Source organism: Dermacentor albipictus, chromosome 2 (assembly GCF_038994185.2).
Source record: "Dermacentor albipictus isolate Rhodes 1998 colony chromosome 2, USDA_Dalb.pri_finalv2, whole genome shotgun sequence".
Lineage (NCBI taxonomy): Eukaryota > Metazoa > Arthropoda > Arachnida > Ixodida > Ixodidae > Dermacentor > Dermacentor albipictus.
This window is the reverse complement of record NC_091822.1, coordinates 165,688,210-165,702,119: the sequence shown is the minus strand read 5'-3', so window position 1 is coordinate 165,702,119 and position 13,910 is coordinate 165,688,210. Positions and strand designations below refer to the sequence as shown.

At 48.3% G+C, this 13,910-nt stretch overlaps 1 protein-coding gene across 1 annotated transcript in view; it reads right to left on the bottom strand.

Moving 5' to 3' along the window:
* Window positions 1–13,631, bottom strand: part of LOC135910608 (rabphilin-3A-like) — a 135,477-nt gene extending 121,846 nt beyond the window's left edge. The window contains exon 1 of the mRNA XM_070533346.1: window positions 13,229–13,631. The gene's annotated coding sequence lies outside the window, so the exon portion shown is untranslated. The remainder of the gene's footprint in view (window positions 1–13,228) is intronic.
* Window positions 13,632–13,910: the final 279 nt, after the last annotated feature.

The following is a 13,910-nucleotide window of genomic DNA, read 5'->3' as shown; positions in this document are numbered from 1 at the left end:
GTTCAATGCTTCTGTCGGTTGCGTCATCCGAGGTTGCACAGTTCTTCCAAATGGCACCCGGTTAATGGTGGAAGGGCGTGAAAATCGTTAAATTTTGCGCAGAAGACAGGACATGGTTTTAAGGTCCTCCCTCAGGGTTCAGAGAAAGGCCAGACGTTTAAAGAGGCTGAACCCGGTTGGCTATCCTGCACTGTGAAGGAGCAAAATGTGAGGAAAAGATGAAAAGAAGGAAAGAAGAAAAATTCGCAGTACGCTCGTGCACGCAATCGTTCAGTCTGTCGCAGGCAGTCATGAGTAATCCGTAGCTCCTGTCCAAAAACATTTGGTTATGCGCTTGACGCCACACTGCTGTGTCGGCTGTGGGCAAGAGCAGCTACCGTATTGTAATGGCACACTCACCCATGTGCGCTAAGTGCTAGTGTGAAAGGAGCATCGATCATCTTCTATGCCAGTGTTCTCGCTTCGACAAACGGCGCCAGACTCTCCAGTGTGTCTTGAATAGACTGGACGACGAGCCATTTACAGTAACAAAGTTCTTGAGAACCTGGCCTCACAGCTCATCAGCCCAGAAGGCCGTTCGAGCTCTTCTGCAGTACCTGAAGGCGAAAGACTTGAGTGCCCGACTTTAGATACGCTGCGCCTGGCTTAATTGCATGTGAAAGTGCGATCAAGACCTCTCTCTCTCTCTCTCTCTCTCTCTCTCTCTCTCTCTCTCTCTCTCTCTCTCTCTCTCTCTCTCTCTCTCTCTCTCTCTCATCTATCTATCTATCTATCTATCTATCTATCTATCTATCTATCTATCTATCTATCTATCTATCTATCTATCATTTTCACTCCCCCATCTCCCTCCCCACGTGCAGGGGAGAAAACTGAACAAAGTCTGGTCAACCTGCCTGCCTTTCCTTCCTCCCTTCTCTCTCTCTCTCTCTTGGTTATGCGGTAGGATGTTCGTAGCAGGCTTCCCCGGTGTCATCGGTGGAATGAACGAGGCACTTCGTTTATATTTGCTCAATGTAATGGGCATGTTATGCGTGATGCATAAGCAAAGTTTGTATTGTACGGGGTAATTACAGCCTTTGTACTACACATCGCGTATGAAGTGCTCCGGAGCAGTATGATATAAGTGTATTTCACGAGCTACGCACAGGTTCGCCCTCTGTCCTGGAACAACTATAAGTGCCACCAACATACAACTTAGTAAAAATTGAAGAAAAAAAGCATATATTGCGTCTCGTATGTATGCAAAACTAAGCGTGCGTGAATAAATAACAGCGTTAAGAAAGATTAATTGAGAAAGCGCTGGAAAACGTTATATATATATGCACTCTCTATCCGTTATCATTTACCTGTGCTCTAAGAGAACTAGGCCCCACACCGGGTTTACACTTGGCGAAAAAAGAGAGGCATGTTAATTGTTATCTGAAGTGAAACTTAAACGTTTCTACCCTAATTACGAGTTCAGCAAATAATTGATAAGGCCCCGTTCTCCCTATTTTCATGCAAGAAACCGCGGTGTCCTCGGTAAATTAATAAAGCGAGTCACCTTGTTTATATTTCGTGACATATAGGGGAGTGGTTATATGTGTGATGTGTCGGCAAAGCTGCCAGCGGGTGGCTTAATTACAACCTTTGTAGTAAATTACTAATGCGAGCGCTCTGGAACGTTTTTGGGAGCGGAGTAGAGTTTATCTAGCTCAGGAAGAACTGTAACAGCCACCGAGGTCAAATTTTGTGAAAAAATGGGGGAACATTAAGGCTGACGCACATGCGAAATTTATAGTTTTTTGGACGAATTAAGAGCTTCGATTTAAGACCCAAAAAATTCCTCAAGCGAGTGCACGAAATAGTCATAAGCGGGCAACGGTTTAAAGTGTGCGGATTAATTAAGGGCAACTGAAGTTCCTGACGCAACGGCTCGAAAGAAACAACCTCGCTGGAAATCGGGCTGCGATCCCGCAAGGTCGCTCTGCTGGTCTGGCGTTTTTCTTTGTTCTCGATCCAATCGCACGAGATACCGCACACATCGGGAAAACGCGAGATTACGTAGCTCGCGCTGCCTGCCACAGGCTAGCCACGCTACGTACTTCGAAAGCCGGGAGTGTCCCCCGCAAATCCCAAAATAGAACGCCCGAGGCAAAACGTTTACAAACCTCCCCAGCGATAGGCGCCGTCAGTGAGTGATATCAATAGGCGAGCGAACTTCTGGGTATGTACGACGCTGCGGCGTGGCCAGGTGCGGCCGCCGAGCGTCAACCGCCCGTTGGAAAGGTAAGATGAGAAAAAACGAAAGAAGCTTGCCGTCTGTCATACGGGCCACGCGCGGCAGCTGCGCCGCGACCCATTGAAGCGTACAGCTGCTATCCCGTCGTTACTTCTCTCTCACCCCACCCCCCACCCTTTCTTTCTAGATTCTCCTCTCCTTCCCCCAAGAGAGGGGTGAGGGTCGCCGAGGAAAGTCTGTAATCAATTCTCCTCGGGGCCACCTGTTGGTTGGCTTTAAGGTCACGGGAACGCACAGGACGCTCAGCTGTGTAGCATCTCATTGGCATATTCTTCAAAGAGCGAGGCAATGTACTCTCGATACGAGATGCCGTGTTTTAGCGCGTATTGCTTTAGCCTAGAAACTGAACACGTTCGGTCCCTTTGACTGTACACGCGGTTCTCCGGTGAATTGGTGATGGGAGTTCCACAACGGGCGCTCGCAGCTCGCACTCCCATTTCTCGAAGAGCCGTGCGATGTATTCTCGCTTTAGGGCGCTTCTCGCTTCTCGCGTTTTAGGGCGCGTTTTTGGCTGGAGCAAAAATTCCACTTCTCTCGACCCCGTCGTCCTTACACGGTTCCGCGTGAAGTTGGTCAGGGGGACGCGCAGAAGGCTCAATTGCATGGCTCTCACTCTCGTTCTTCAGAGAGCCGCCCAATGTACTCTCTCTCTATGAAATACCGCGTTTTATCGCGTGTTGCGAGCAGAAAACTCATCACGCTCGACCCGTTTGGCTCTACGGCTCCCTGGGACATTCCGAACGAAGCGAAAAGGGTAAAAACCTTCGCATGAAATTTCGACAGAAAGGTCTCTCTCGGGCACGGTGCCGATGACTTTGTCAAACGTGTATACGGGCTACGTTGCCTGCGACCTCCACGGTGACTAAACACTGTTCAAGGAAATTACTGTGGTGCGCCTGAAGCTCCAACTCCCTGGGTCATGAAAAGAACGCTAGTACTCACCATCCGGAGATCTGGAGTGTCAGGAGTGCCACAGCAACCGCTAAACAGAGCCGGAAGACACATACGGGGAGAGCGCCGAATTAAGCAGTATACATTTCACAAAGGCTGTACGTACGCTTGCTTACCAATAGCCTCTTTGTGTGCACGTTCACGAACTTTGCGTTAGCAAGGCGCAGGCCTACGTGCACCCGACTCCGTGAAGCATCTGTGTTTGTTGCGAAGGCGGCGCCATCTGTAGTATGCAGCCAGAAAATGCTTGCCGTTGCCTCCAAGATTTCGGTACACACCTCTCCATCTCTTCCTGCTCTTTTTTTTTATCACTTGCGTGATCACACTTGTGAGAGTCTCTTCAGATAGAATGACACGTAGCAGTGTTAACAGTACGTATACCTTGCTACCCCAAGCGAATCGCTAGCTGAGCGCACATTTCTGAGGCACATATGACACACAACAGGCTTCACACAAGAAGCTTATTGAACCAGACAAAATAGGAAGTATATAGGTATAGCGCAAGTGAAATCATTCCTGCTCCGTTAGAATTGTGACTTTCTGAGCCTTGCCGTGACTTCTAAAGCACGAACAAAAAAAAACCAACCCCCTTGAGTTTCGGACCTTTCTTTTCTACCATTCTTTTTTTCTATCTCGTTGTGTCTTCTTTTCTGCAGCTTTCGACAAAATTCGCAGTTTTAGAGGCTGCACGGGGTTTATCGTTAGCTAAGTTTGTACAAGATCCCTTTCTTAACTGCACTATAGAAGCACTCAACGTCACGTCGAATGTCGTAAAACACGCAATTGCTTACATTCTGACGCAAATAGACGACGTTTAAACGACTCAAACCAAGGCACGGGTCTATAAGAGGCGCTGTAGTGGAATGGAAGGATCTGGATAATTTCGACCACTTGGATTTCTTCAACGTGCGCTCAACGATCGGCGCCCAATCGAGTTTGCGTTGCAACACCACGGAAGCGCAGCAGCCGCGGCCAAGAATCCAAAAACGGGAACTCGCGCTTGCAGCAGCTCTCTTCGACATCCTCTCGCAGCAGCATTTATTTACAACGTGGCTTCGATGTCGTGAGCCATCCAGTCATGCAGTGCAACGGTAGGCAACTCAATGGGGAGAAACCTCGCTGGAAAACATAACGAGGCTTGCGAGAACGTACTGGTGCTTAATTAGAAGAAAGAAAAAAAAAACACTGCAAATCGAGCGCGTCTTCTTTTCTTAGTAAACACTGCAGTAAGGTGACACTCAGCACAGTTCACCGATACTATAAGGAGGACGTTGCTGTGGGACAAGTGCTCCGACACCCCAGCTTTTCCACATACTATCCACACAGTAGATCCGCACAGTATGTGTAGTGGATCATCGAACGTTTCTTGCTCTCCTCGTGGTGTGCTTGCCTGCAAGCATTCGAACCTGCCTTCTGGAACCTGCCTGCAAGCACACCACGAGACGTTGCACACCATGCAACTGTCGACCAATGGGCAGCGGAGAAAACGCGAAACAGCGCCGCACACGAAGCTCTCGCGCGAGAGCACGCGTTACAAGTTACACGAGACGCGTCACACGCGCCAGTCGTCTCAAATCGCTTACTGGGCGCCGGCGGGAGCGAAGGGTGCATGCAGTCGCGCGGCCTAATGGCGATGAGCGTCGGGCTGTTGTTGTGCAGCTGCAAGAAATGGCTTCGATCCCACCATCGCGAACGGGTTAATTACTTTATTTTATGTGCATGGTCCATTCGGCAAGACAGCTGTATAGGAGCCACGGTCAACACTGTCGGGGAGGGTTCGCTATAGAAAGCTTCGCCTTTTAAAAGCCGCAACACATTTCACTGTTGCGATGCTTGCAGACGACGTATACAACGGCAGTTGAGTCGTAGTAAATTGCCATCGCAGTAACATTTTCGCACGCTCTGGTTGAATTCGACGCCACGAGACGGCATCATCGGCGCTTTCGTTTCTCCTGCTCGGCGTTTCGAAAATTGTGGCCTTGCTCTCTATGAAAACCGCCGTGAGGTAGAAATTGCGGAGGAATTTTGTGCGAAAGTCGCCGGCGGCACAGTTTTAGCCTTTGACATGACTTCAGGTGACATCCCCGGTCCACGAGATACAAGTATGGACGCTCCATTCTCTATGGAAGAGTTAGAAGCTGCTATGGCGCTCTGTAGGAGTTCATCTTCACCAGGGCCCGATGGGATAACATATAGTGCTTTGCGCCACCTAGGTCAAGAAGCACGAAGACAACTCCTCAGCCTTTTTAACAGCTCATGGCGAGATGGTGTCGTCCCACAGGAATGGAAACGAAGCCGCCTGGTACCACTACTAAAAACAGGAAAGACACCGCTCGAACTGGCATCGTATCGGCCGATAGCACTTGCCAGCTGCGTCGGGAAACTCATGGAACGTATGATCCTCATGCGTCTCGAATGGTACCTTGAACACAACAAAATTTACCCTGACTCAATGGCGGGATTTCGACGAGGCCGTTCATCGATTGATAGTGTCATCGATCTGGTATCTTCTATAGAACAACAAAAATCTCGGAAGCGATTATCAGCCGCACTCTTTCTTGACGTGAAAGGCGCTTACGATAATGTTTCCCATCAAACCATTCTCGACGCACTTCTCACAGTTGAACTAGGAGGGCGAGTATATCGATGGATCAGAAACTACTTGACACAAAGGTCCTTGTTCGTGCGTACGGAAGATGGTCCGACTACCGACCACTACACATGCCGAGGCGTTCCCCAAGGCGGTGTTCTAAGCCCTGTTCTTTTCAACCTCGCGCTTCTGGGGCTGGCTGAATCCCTCCCGGAAACAGTGAGTGTTTCAATATACGCCGACGACATCTGCATCTGGACATCAGCGGTCACTCGCCTGCAGGTTCGCGCAAGGCTACAGCAAGCAGCAACACAGGCATCTGACTATCTTCAGACACAAGGCCTTACCATCTCAACAGAAAAATGTGCGTTAGTCGCTTTTACGCGGAAAGCAATGTCTGGTTATCCAGTATATATCAATGGCCAGCCTATCAGCTACAAGAAAAATCATCGGTTTTTGGGTGTCATTGTTGACCGGGACCTCTCTTGGAGCCCTCAGGTTGCCCACTTGAAGAAGAGGCTCACATCTATTGTTCACATCTTCAAATTCATCGCCGGCAAAACATGGGGATCGTCAATAGGCTCCATGCTACAGTTATATCGAGCACTTTTTATCGGATTTCTACGTTATAGTTCTCCCGTGCTTGCTAAATTATGCAAGCCCAATCTTAGAGAACTTCAGAGCGTGCAAGCACAGGCACTACGTGTTTGCCTAGGCCTTCCGCGGAGCGCCTCAACAGCAGGAACCATTATAATGGCTCAAGACCATCCGATCACGACTTACATCAGCACGGACTCGCTCAGGGCCCATGTTCGTCATATTTCACGGATTCAATCAAGCTTTCTTGCCTGTCTGCCAGAACGACGACCACAGGCATCCTTCTCCAACGAGGTCAGCAAGTATCGTGCCTCCCTACCATCGGGGTTTACACCATCAGCACGTTCAACCTCAGCTTTGTGGTGTTTAAAACAACCTCAAGTGCGTCTTACGGTTCCAGGAATAAGAAAGAAGACCGACCTATCTACCTTGGCCTTGAAGCAAGCAGCTCTGGATTGTTTGCACACTTCCTACTTTGACCGAGTCCACATATATACGGATGGCTCTTCCACCCAGACCAGCTCCACCGGGGCAGTGGTTATACCATCACGATCACTAAGCATCCGATACAAGATTTCTCACATGACAACATCGACCGGTTCGGAGCTTGTTGCCCTCCGAGGTGCCGTTGATTATATTAGCAACCAACCGGCTAATCGGTGGGCAATATTCTGTGATTCAAAGGCGGCCTTACAATGTCTTCTGCCATCTCTTCGTCGCGGGTCCTGTGAACAACTCGTATCGGAGATACGAGAACTTCACCATCACATGATTGCTAAAGGGCACGACGTCGTGTTTCAGTGGCTGCCTGGCCATTGCGGTATCTCCGGCAACGACCTCGCTGACGACGCTGCTAAGAAAGCACACGAAGGAGCAACCCTTGTTTCTATACCTTTATCGCGTACTGACGCAGCCCAACACTTAGGCAAGCTAGCGCACCGTATGACATTGGAGAAGTGGCACACACCTGATTTCACTCAACATCGATTGCATTCCCTCGATCCATCTATGCAACTGCGGCTGTTACCAGGGCTTCCGCGTAATGAGGAAACAATGTTGTGCCGCTTACGCTTGGGCGTCGCATTCACGAATGCATATACGTTTTTGATTGGCATGGCTGATAGCGCCGAGTGCAATGCCTGCGGTGTCGAAGAAACTATCGACCATCTACTGTGCTACTGCCCATCATTTGAAAATGAAAGACAAGATCTCTGCACAGCTCTCAACAAGTTAGATAGCAAACCGTTCACCTTGAACAAGATCTTGGGACCATGGCTTCGTATATCGCAGCTACAAAAGGCCACAAAAGCGCTGCTGCGATATGTGAAAGATACAGGATTGAGTGACTGATTGAGGACTGAGTGACTGAACGATATCCCCGGTGGACTTTCTCTTCTTTCTTTAATCTTTCCGTCCCCATTTCCCTTTCCCCGGTGTAGGGTAGCCAACCGGGCTCAGTCCTGGTTAACCTCCCTACCTTTCATTTATCATTTGCTCTCTCTCTCTGTGGCCTTGTGCGGAGAAGGCTGTGGTGTGCGTGCGCGCGCATCAGTTGTCTTTCCTTTCCCATTTCCTTTCCTGCCCGTTCTTCCTTCTCCCATTAACCAGCGTAGCAAACCTGGTTAACCTCCCTGCATTTCCTTACTCTCTCTCCGTCCGTCCGTCTGCTTCTATATGTGTGTATGTCTGTCTGCTTCTATATGTCTGTCCGTCCGTCTGTCTGTATCTTCTACATTCTCGGTATCCCGTAAATGGTGCACGCACACGAACAATAACTATCCGTTACTTGCGTCAGTTCAAACAGCGAGCGGTGGCTTTGAAAGTTGCGGATTATCGCATATTTTTTTTTTTTTTACAGCAGACGCGCGGATGTGATTTAGAGCAGACTCCGACGTTCCTAGTTGACTCGCTCAAGTGCACGAAATTAAACACTTTCGAATTTTACGTTGATAAGGTTAGGTTGTTTAGAAGTTGTGCGCTGGAAAATACGGCCCGCATCGGGAAGGCCGCTGGAGCGCCGCTGTCAACTGCACATTTACGTGCACGCCGCACCTGTTTCACGTGCACCTTTATTATTATTATTATTATTATTATTATTATTATTATTATTATTATTATTATTATTATTATTATTATTATTATTATTATTATTATTATTAAAGAGTCCCGGATAAAAGGTGCTTCTTTGCACCTGACTGCGTCCGGGAGCCCATACAAACTGCACGCGTAGGACAACAGCGCTGTACAAATCAGGTACGCATTTCAATTTCTACTGATTTGAAATTCGAAGAATGGCCTACACAAAGCGGAGAACGCGCAGCGTTTCTTGCAACTTCTTATCGCGCGCGCGCCCTGGCAAGGTTAATATACCTGGTAGCGAAGCTTCCATAGGAGCCCGTACGTTCAAAACATGGCGGTCCATGGGCGGTTCATGGGGCTTAGCGCCATCTGTATGTGGTGGGAAAACTTCCGGCAGAAGAAAAATAATGTGACGCCATTTCCGTTAAAAGCAGAAGTGACGTCATTTTGTTTTCGAAGGCGCGAAATTTGTTTTGCTGTCCTTCGTGTGGAGCTATACATTCTATTCTTCCTCTTTTTTCGAAAGTGCTAGAAAAAATTCTGCTCAAACGTTTGCAGAACTTCTTTGATGCTAATCAGTTAATATCACACTCTCAGTTCGGCTTCCGCAAAGGTTTTTCTACAGAATCAGCTTTATTAGTCCAAAAAGAAATTATTTTACGGAATATTGAAAACAAACTCTTAACACTAGGAATCTTTGTGGATTTCAGTAAGGCCTTCGATTGTCTAGACCATAATATTCTCTTAGATAAGTTAAACAAATACGGCGTTAGGGGAAGGACACTTCAAATTTTCAGTTCATATCTTAAAGACCGGGAACAGATAGTGAACATAGACGGTTTTTGTTCATCCAAACGTTATCTAAAATGTGGCGTCCCGCAGGGCAGCATATTAGGACCTTTTCTTTTCAATGTCTATATAAACGATGTGATAACAATTTCGACAGAAGCTGATTTTGTAATTTATGCCGACGACGCTTCCCTATTTATCTCTGGTCTTTCGGTTACAGAAATAATTTCAAAAGCAAACAATGTCCTAAACAGCCTTTTAAATTGGTCTAAATTAAACAATCTCAAAATAAATACAGCTAAGTCAAAAGCTGTTATTTTCCGTGCTATAAATCGTCACATAGGGACTAACTTAACCATTAACCTAGGCAATAATATTATTGAGGTCGTTAGCCACCATAAACACTGGGTGTTGTATTTGATGAGCACCTTCGATGGACTGAGCACACTAATTACGTATCTCTAAATTTATCTAAAGCTGTTGGAGCACTTTCCCGGTGTCGTGGCATTCTTCCAGTGCACATTAAAAAACAGATATATGTTTCATTATTTCAATCACACATTGCATATTGTCATCTTGTTTGGGGCACGGCATCACCGACTAACATGAATAGAATTGTGAGCCTGCAAAAGAAAGCGATTCGTATCATTGCAGACGAAGAGTACTGCGCACACTCCAAACCGCTTTTTATTCGGTTAAAAATTCTGCCCATTAGTGTTATGCTACCGCACATTATTGTTTCTTTATTCACCGCTAAAACCACGTTTCGTACTAATTTCCTTATCAGAATATCAACGCTCAAGGAACGTGTACCGGCAGCCAACACTCGACAATTAGAAAAGTGGTGTCTTCCCAAAACTCGAACGAATTATGGTCAACAAATGTTAAAGTATATAATACCTTACACCCTGAACAATAATACAACCTTAATTGATGGCCCCGCAATAAATAAACGTGCTTTAATTGAATACTTTTTGAACAGTATAGCTTAATCGGCAATATATTTATATCATGCAGTTTACATTCGGCATTTTGCGTTCTTTTGTGTGGACTAGTGTGGAATGATTTTGCAGACATTGTCCAATTTCACTTTTTTTTTCTCGCTCCCCGTTTTTATAACAGCTCATTCTTCATAAAATATTTTACTGGAAGTTATGCATGTGTGCACTTGAATGGTGTGTGTATATGTGCCATGTACGCGTGTATATGTAGGTGTACATATATGTGTATATATATGGGGCGTATGCGCGCCACTTCTACGGGTTTTTGCGTGTGTACGTGTGAATATAACATGTCAGTGTACAATATTGGTTTGTTATTGGTGTATATATATGTAAATATTTTTGTTCTCATTCGTCACAGCTTGGTGCGAACAGTTTCTTTTTTTTCTTTTTCGTTCGTTTTTTTTTTCTCAAGTTGCTTTTTTTTCTTCTAGTGCGACATACACTGCTGTTTTGCCGCTGTTGCCACTGCCTGTAGGGCCTCAGGCCTCGTCAAGCTGCTCAATGAGCAGCTTTTTGTCTGGGGTCCATTTTTCCTTTCCTTGAGGAAAATAAAACCGATTCTGATTCTAATGCCCCGCCATTCGACTTGATGGGCGTTTCGAGCTTTCAGCGTGGAATGCGATGCAGGAAAAGGGCAGCCGTACGGTTTTTGAAATCACATCCCTGCACAGAACATACTTTCTTTGGAGGCCGACGAAAGCTTTAGGTGTAGAGTGCTGATCCTCTGCCAAGCCCGTCGGCCAGCGCAGTCGCACGAAAACAACTACACAATTATCTGGCGGTCGTAACCCACTCCTTTTGACCGAACAGATTAAGAAGCGATGAAGCTACACGCGTCACCAAATTCAGACAAACTTCGACAAACAAGAAAGCACAAACTGTGAGGGGGGCGTATTTCAACAGGTGAACTTTAAGAGTGCGCCTTTCTGCCCATTTCAAGACGTGCATTGCATTGTGAGTGATAGTGGCGTCAACGCCCCCTGTAGCGATGGGCGTTGGAAAAAAATGCATTTATTACTAATAATAAAATTAAACTTGTATTTTCTTAACTCTTCACGAATATATAAAATTGACTAGGAATTTTATTTTCGTTGAATGAATCTAACTGTGCCTCGCTTGAATTAAAAAACACGTTTTTTCTTTCCCAATGTTTGTTCCCTCCAAACATAGTCGCGCTTCAATCGCTGCTCCCAAAACCCCCCATGCTGATGTCGGTGACAATCTGTACTGAACCGCTTTTCGCCCGAAGCTTCGCGACCTATTTGAATCGACCTTGCCCTGGCGACAGGCTTTGGCCACACGGCGATGGCGAAAGTTTATAAACTTAGCGAGAGGCACGCCACATATGCGCTAATGAAGAAGTGACGTGTTACATATGAACGACTAGGTACGCCGTCAATGTCCTTGCGGTAAATACGCAGGTCTCTTTTTTTTTCTATAATGACCGCGTGCGTATAGCCTACGATTACGTCAATGGCAATGCTATCACTTCTCTCTCGTGAGCCAGTTGCGACACCGAGTAATGTGGGTCGAGCATGTGGGTAAAGGCACCTGACGCGCGCGAAGCGCCGGCGTATATGCAATAAAAGAATAACTGAAAGACTCAGAATGTCAGAAATGTTTTATAAAGCCGCTGTGCCATATAGTCATATACCGGAAGTACAGGTCAGAGTACCTCGCAGAAAGAAAGAAAAAGAACATTCTGCAGACGCCACCATAAGGAATGCAAACTTGTTTACTTAATCTGCATTGTATTTTCGTCTGGTATCCAGAAAAATACAGATAAAAAGAAAGGAGAGCAAGCAAAGCAGACGACATGCACAAAGCTTATCGTGAGCGCTATTTCTTTAACTTATGTGAATCCCATCGCCTGAAGTATTCAGCGCTACTCTTTTAGTATGAAATATACACCTTCTATATGGTTGTGGCACTTGTTGTGCACTCAGGTTTAGAAAGCAGCGCAGCGCTGTACTTAAATCAATGTGATTACGTCAAAGGGGGCATCGCGTCATCCTACTGCTGCGAAAGCGGTCACGTCTGGAACATCTGTCGCGCGATGATCTATGCGACATACGGGCAGCGCTCGCAAAGAACAACAGCCCGTGGAAAGAAAGAAAAGAAAACTCGACGAGAAACAGCCCGCAAATGCGCACCGATCTGCGACATGTGGTCCAGCTGTTGACGCAAACATTTCAAGACATTGGAAGACAATATCGCCGGCGGGTCAAGGACGTCTGCATCTGTCACAGCGCGCGTTATCAGCGACGGAAGCTCGACATATGCCGACTCGGCGGAACTTCTCCTTGCTTCCTTTTCTGAGCGAGCAAAACGCCGAATAAGAAAAAAACACCCTTATATTTGGAATAAACTTCAACGCCAGCAATCATTCGTCGCGTATCAGAGACACCTCCCTGCTACATCATGAGCTATACGCTTCAGGAGACACCGGTTTAAAAAAAAAGTGCTATAGCGCGTCCGTCGCCCACGGTAACGCCCGGCTTCGCGACAGTTTGTGCTCGCTTGGCGCGGATTACAAACCGCGCATGCACCGTCCGAAGCCCGTCAACATCGCCGTGAGCAGTGAATCGCGGCACCCGTAACAAGCGAGCTCATCGAGCTACCAACGACGGCACACGAGAATTTCACGCACCCGCACGTTAATCCCTGCCTTCTGGAGCCCCAGTCACGCAGCAGCGCTCGCGCCAGTCAGCGGTATCGCGACCACCGCTGACACCGCAAGGCTTCTCCGCATGCAGGTGCCCGCATTCCGCGATCGCATTCCCTTTCAAGCACGCAAGCCGTGCGGCGCACACACAACGCACGTCTCGGCGACTCGAAAACGCGTGCGGCACCGCGTCGTCGCACGGCGCCGTTTTTTTCCAGGCGGGCCCCCGCTGCCGCGGCCAGCTCAAGCATATGTTAGCCGCTTTCACTTACGCTTGCGTCCAGAGCCTCGCTCGGCGTCCGCAGTCTCGCTCGGAAACCTTCGGGGAAACCATATCAGCGCGCCGCCGAGCGCGATCGCGCCCGGGAGCCGCCGACGCTGCTGCTGCTGCTGCTGCGGGCAGCGGCGGTGCCGGTGGAAGCAACACGAGCAGCAGCCATCGCCGCCGCAGCCTCTGCTGCGATCGGGAACCGCACGGCACCGACGGAAGTTCTTCGACCGGCGCGCGCCGACAACTGTTGCGAGCGGCCGCCCGTCCGCGCCAGCCAGCCTGCCAACAGCGACGCACGCACACACACACACACGCAGCACGCACGGATACGACGACAACGCCAGGCGAGGCGGCGCGAGTGCAGTGGAGCGCGGACTACCGAGAGTGCGCGCCGCCGCTCTGGCCTCTCTCCTCCCTCCCTCCTTCCCTCTTCCGTCTTCCTCTCCCCCTTGTCCCCCCCTCCCCTCCATCCGCTGTACGCAAAGCTGGGAGCGCGACAAGCGCAAGAGGAACGGCGGTCTTATTGATTTCGCTGTGTGTTTACCTTGTCTTATATTAGAGGGTTTTAGCGCGGCGGCGGAACGCCGCTAGCGGCAGCGCCGGCGACGACATCTCGCGTAGCGCGGTTGAACTAAGGCGTGGCCCGCGCTGGACGTTTGTTGCAGTTTGTTGCAGGGACGACG